This window comes from Pimephales promelas, chromosome 12 (assembly GCF_988280905.1).
Source record: "Pimephales promelas chromosome 12, fPimPro1.hap1.1, whole genome shotgun sequence".
NCBI classification, from domain to species: domain Eukaryota; kingdom Metazoa; phylum Chordata; class Actinopteri; order Cypriniformes; family Leuciscidae; genus Pimephales; species Pimephales promelas.
In genome coordinates this window covers 12189440-12195305 of record NC_142780.1, presented here as the reverse complement: position 1 = coordinate 12195305, position 5866 = coordinate 12189440, and the positions used below count along the sequence as shown (strand labels likewise).

General features: G+C 36.7%; 1 long non-coding RNA gene across 1 annotated transcript; it reads left to right on the top strand.

Moving 5' to 3' along the window:
- Nucleotides 1–2435: 2435 nt before the first annotated feature.
- On the top strand, nt 2436–4320 carry LOC148976949 (uncharacterized). The gene is made up of 2 exons (XR_016145691.1): nt 2436–3144; nt 3972–4320. It is a non-coding gene; the product is annotated as an uncharacterized LOC148976949 (long non-coding RNA).
- The last annotated feature ends 1546 nt before the right edge of the window (nt 4321–5866 follow it).

Sequence of the window (5866 nt, the reverse complement as noted above, 5' to 3'; positions counted from 1 at the left end):
AGAATAGAAACGAGGGGAATGCCTTCACACTGGAGATTGATTCAACTATTGGTATTTGCCTAAGACATAAGGATTAGGATAAGTCATCGAGAGCATGTGCGCTGTGCATGAGCTGATGGAGTAGCATGTGCGGTAAAATTGGTGTATGTGACAGTAGAGTCACTGTGAGCATTAGAAAGTAAGTGTCTATCGTGGAAAAACAGCTTGTTTAATATAGTAAGTTATCACTCATGCAGATCAAAAATAAATCAATGCAAATGGCACTAAATTGAGGGATCATGCGCCTAGGGGTTGACGCCATGATGACGGAGGCTGTGTGCTTTATTATCATTTCATTTACTCACTGACTAGGGTGAAACACAATGACTCTGTGTCATGGTTTGGAGGAAATGACAGTCACGGTACGCAGAATGTGTGGCTTCGACTGTGTGCGGCTGCGTTCTTGCATCTGCGTTTGTTGGGTGGGGTTTTCCGCGTTGGCTTTTGAGCAAAAAGAAAACCAGATATCTTCTGAAAAGCACTTTTCTATTTGCGAAGGTGTCTTCTTGTCTATGTATCTGTCGGAAAACGAATTGAGCGCGCACTCGGATCTGTGTCTGAAGATGCATGAATAGCTACATTAGCCGTCCCATCACCCATCACTGTCTTCGGCAGTCTCTAAAATCAATGCTCTAAAATCAGCATTAAAGGTAGAGTTCCTCACGCCATATCTCCATATCCAGAACTTATCGAGTCTGAACTCGATAGGTCAAAGCAAAAGGGGCTCAAATTTCAACATGTATGCAGTCAGGATTATAGAGAACTGATCCCTGGGACTAAATAAAACCATGGGTGTTGTGACATATCTGAGCACCTTGGGCAGCGTGCTAAAGATAATTTGATGCGAGTCGGTTGGGCATATTGTATCAGGTTTCATTGACATAAATCCCTGCAGTAAAACAGCCAAAATCCATCAAGGCTCACGTTGACAGGCAATTTGATTGGCAGGTGGGAGTGGGAGGGCAAGTGCAACGTGTTTAATTGCATTTGCATATGTTACGTTGTTACAACGTGAAACCTTGATATAACTAACACTGAATTACCGACGGACAATTTGTCAGCTGTAGGGGCATTTCTAGTCGTTTCAAATGTGCATTGCGTAGCTACGTGTGTGTCTAAATGGTTTGACTAGCACACATTTGAATTTGCATGTGTTAGTGCTAAAGATTTCTAAAAGCGTTTGTGTGTGAAAATAAAGACTTAATATGGTTCTACACCCTACCCCCAACAAAGTGAACGCATTTACACGCCTCACTGCCACCCCACACTATACTGACACTACCAGTGTGTGCGTTTGCATATTTGTTTGTGCTTTAGCAATTATTAGCCTTGTTAATACTCACTATGTGAAGATTTGAAATGCACCATTTGTGACATTAAGAAACATTGCATGCATCGCTGACGTATGTGTGCAGAAACCCGGTGGCTATTGTGTTTATTCACACCATCAGATTGCCTTTCTACCCTCAGTTCATTCTCAATCTTTGAAATACACAAGGAAGGCTGTTTCAGGCGGTTTGGCAGCGAGCACACCCTATAGGAACGTCTGTCTGCCTCCTCTTCTCCGCCATGCCAGAGAAGGGATATGATTAGCCAGCACTACTGGAGTTTGATACAAGGATGTAGGAGAATAAAAGCAAGTGGGGGATGGTGGGAGGAAATTGGCCCTATATGCGTTTCTTTGTGATGGCCCTATTGATTTTGATGTATCATGAGACAGTGGTGAGGTTAGACAGCAAGACGGAACGGAATTAACAGCAAAGGGAGGAATAGAGAGGGAGCGGCTACAGATGGATTCAAGCGACTAGATATGTATGGAGCATTTAGGGGAGACCATTGCTGATTGTGACATGGAGAAGGACTCTATCTCAGTAACTATGAGGTGAGGAGTCAAAAGTCCAATTACACAAATGTGTTTTTTCAAGCGGTTGTTATGTAACACCTAGTGTAGTTCAAAGCCATTTTAAAGGGGTCATGAACTGGCTTTTTAAATTTTATTATATTGCTGTCTGAGGTCAACATAGGACATTTGCTTGGTTTTAGCATTCAAAAACATGAATAAGTAATAGGCTATTTTGTACCTTAGTTTTGTGCCTAGCTCAAAAACGCTCAGTTTTTATGGGCGTCTCGCACTGAAGACTTGGAAGTAAACGCCCACTGCTGTGAGTGGATAACAGTTTTGCTTATTATAATGAGTTTCGACTCACCCTTCGGTGTACGTGGGGAATATTGTTTTGAAAACGTCCAATGTTGTAAAATGGCAACCGGAATGATTCGCCCATACATGTTCGACCCAGAGTCTGAGTGTTGCACAATTCCTGCCAGATCAATATAGATGGCACAGCGCCGTTCTTTACTCTTAATCGGTCTGCAAATCCAGTCTTGTTTACAAAACTATCGAATTAATTTTGAGCCAATAAAAATGAACGTAACTTTTCAAGAAACGAATGAAAATATAAATTGAAACTGAATAAAATATCTTTGAAACTGAAAAAGAATGAACCGCAAGCATTTTTTTTGACTTTGTTTTTAATACACTACATGTTTTGCTAACTATTCCTCATATTTCGTTTACTGATCTACACTTACAAATGCGCTTCCAGAGTTTTCATTTACGCTTCTGAAGTTTTCGTTTACACTCCCTGAGTTTGCGTTCGCTGTTCTGACACAAATCTCTCGTGGGGGCGGGGCTAGTAGAAGTGTATTCTTATTGGCTACTGAGTTTTTGATTGACAGCTTCTTGACCTGGAAGTGAAGACGTCAGTGAGTGTTGTGTTTACACGTTTGGATGTGAGCGTCTGTAAGCGTAGCTTTCTATTTCATTTAGGTGATATTAAGTTTATTTCTTTATTTATTTACTGCTACACTATATTGTTGATATGATTTCTTATAGAAGGAATAGTACAGACAAATGATATAATTTGTCATCGTCGATATCAGAATACTGGATACTCGTGGTAAGTCTGATTGTTTTTATTTTTTTTATTAATTAATACTAAACTAATACTAATTATAATACAGTTCTTGCTTTTTCAGGTGGAGAGGCATATTAGAGCTCAGTGAGAGCCCATAACATTATACAGCAGTGTTGTCTTGATTTAATTGGTAAGTTGTTAGCCCAATCATTACATGTCTTGTTTATCTAACGTTACATACGGTTACAGTCTTCGATTAGATCATATTTGCTTCAATTAGATCATATTTCCCCTCTGCCACCCCAAACAACATTGTGCTAGAGTACTGTACAGTATCTGTAGCCTACAGTACAAAATGTACTGTATCAGACAATGACCGATGCCATTGGACCAGAGCCCTGTCAATCACTGCCCGGTTCAACTTTGGCAATGTAAAGCCAATTGCTGATTAATTTGTGATGCAGAGTTTTTAAAAGAAGAGAGAGAGTACTTGACCATTTTCCACGTCTCCATTCATAATATGTTAACACTCATTTGTTCCCAAGTATAACCCTGGGCGCAATATTTATTCTGCAAAAGGCAACAAAATGCTTTTTCTGTATCCATATTTTAGTAATAATTATGTTAAAAAAAAACAACATTTTGGAGAAAAATGTTGAATTTTTAATAGTCTTTAATAATTTATATATATATATATATATATATATATATCCAAATTCAAAACCTAATACATGCAAGTAATTATGACTGAAAAAATCCAGCAACTAGGGAGTAGACGCTACACAGCCATGGATAAATGTTTATTGGGCTATAGAGCCATCTACTGGGTATACAATAGTATTACAGATGATAAATGGTGTGTGAGTCAGGTAAACATTTGGTACTGTAAAATCCCTTAAAACATTTATATAATTTGTTTGAAATAATTATTTTAAGTCTGCAAATGGTTACTGCATGTGGGAGTTCAAAGCAGTTTGTATTGTTAGATTATAATATATTTCCTTTCTCATTTTCCAGGGATTTGAGCAACTTTTCCACAAACAAAATTCTGATGCTGACACAGAGGATGGAGTGATAATACCAGAGATCAGCTGTCTCCATCAGACAATAATGTTACTTTGTTCAGACATATCACCTTTGAATTACTGGGATCCTTATCTTCAGACACCTGTTGTATTTTATTTTAATATTATAAAATAGCAAATATTTTAATTTCTTTGGAGCTCTAGATTAAAACAAACACAGTACACAAGAGGTTGCAGTTTATTCTTATTAGTCTCTGCTGATCATGGATTAGCATACCAACAGCATATGAATGGAATAGTTCATCCAAAAATAAAATTCTCACTTATTTTACTCACCCTCATGCTGTCCCAGATGCATTTTACTTTCTTTCTACAGATAAATACGAATTAAGATTTTAAGGAAAGTAATCCATCTCTGCAAGCCCTAAAGATGCTTTAAAAACCACACAGGGTGACCGTGATGTCCATGTGACCTCAGTGGATGAATCAATACTGAAGTGAAACAATAGAATAAAAAAAAATAAATACTAATAATGTAAACTGTTTTACTATTAAAAATCATTTCCGACCAACTGCCATACATGGGTACAATCCACTTGTGTTATGTGGACTCACAGAGATGTATTATTTCATTAAAAATCTTTGTGAGATTATACATTTTATTATCTATATTATGAGAATACTGTGCATTACATGTATAGTATGCAGTTAATGTTTTGTGGATTCTGGTCTTTCCTGTCATAACTGCATCCAAGACTTTCACTTTGGTACTTGTGTATATGCTGTAGTGACAATAAAGAATGAATAAATTTATTAGATTTTTTTATTTAAATTCATTTAACTGATTTTATAAGTCATAATTGAACCTGTTGATGATTGTTCAAATATATTTACCATTTTAAAGGTTAGAAAATAATATTAACAAAATGAAATAAATAAAATTATCAGCATGATTAAAAAAATACCAACAAAAATATTCTTTGTGTGAAATATGTAATGAAATGCCCTTTGAGGTCTGTATCATCTGACAGCAACCCACGATTGTAATTTTCATATAGTTTAAATTCCTCTTATTTAAGTGATCATACATGATCATTTGATGGTGTAAATGCATATGGTAACAATGAGAAATTTGATGGCCATGGTTGCCAACCTTGATTACCTGGTTGAAGTGAAACTTTCTTGACTGCTGAATATATCACACACGTATACTAGTAGGCTATTCTCTTTATATTGTAATAGCACAACCTATTCAGAGCCTAACATGCAAACGAATCATCAAGAATAAACAAATATTCTCCTAAAACATTGGACAAAATATTTTAAGTAGTCACATACAGTGGGCGTACTTTGATGTACAATTACACCTGAATAGACTGATCTCTTGTGAACCTAAAAGCTTCTGTTGACAAAGTAATCGCAGCAGAAGGTAAATACAGATAAAATTAAAAAACAAACATAACTTAATATTACTAAAATTAAATAGAAAGCTGCGCTTACAGACGCTCACATCCACACGTGTAAACACAACTCTGACGTCTTCACTTCCAGGTCAAGAAGCTGTCAATCAAAAGCTCAGTAGCCAATGAGAATACACTTCTACTAGCCCCGCCCCCACGAGAGATTTGTGTCAGAACAGCGAACGCAAACTCAGGGAGTGTAAACGAAAACTTCAGAAGCGTAAATGAAAACTCTGGAAGCGCATTTGTAAGTGTAGATCAGTAAACGAAATATGAGGAATAGTTAGCAAAACATGTAGTCTATTAAAAACAAAGTCAAAAAAATTGCTTGCGGTTCATTCTTTTTCAGTTACAAAGATATTTTATTCAGTTTCAATTTATATTTTTATTCGTTTCTTGAAAAGTTACGTTCATTTTTATTGGCTCA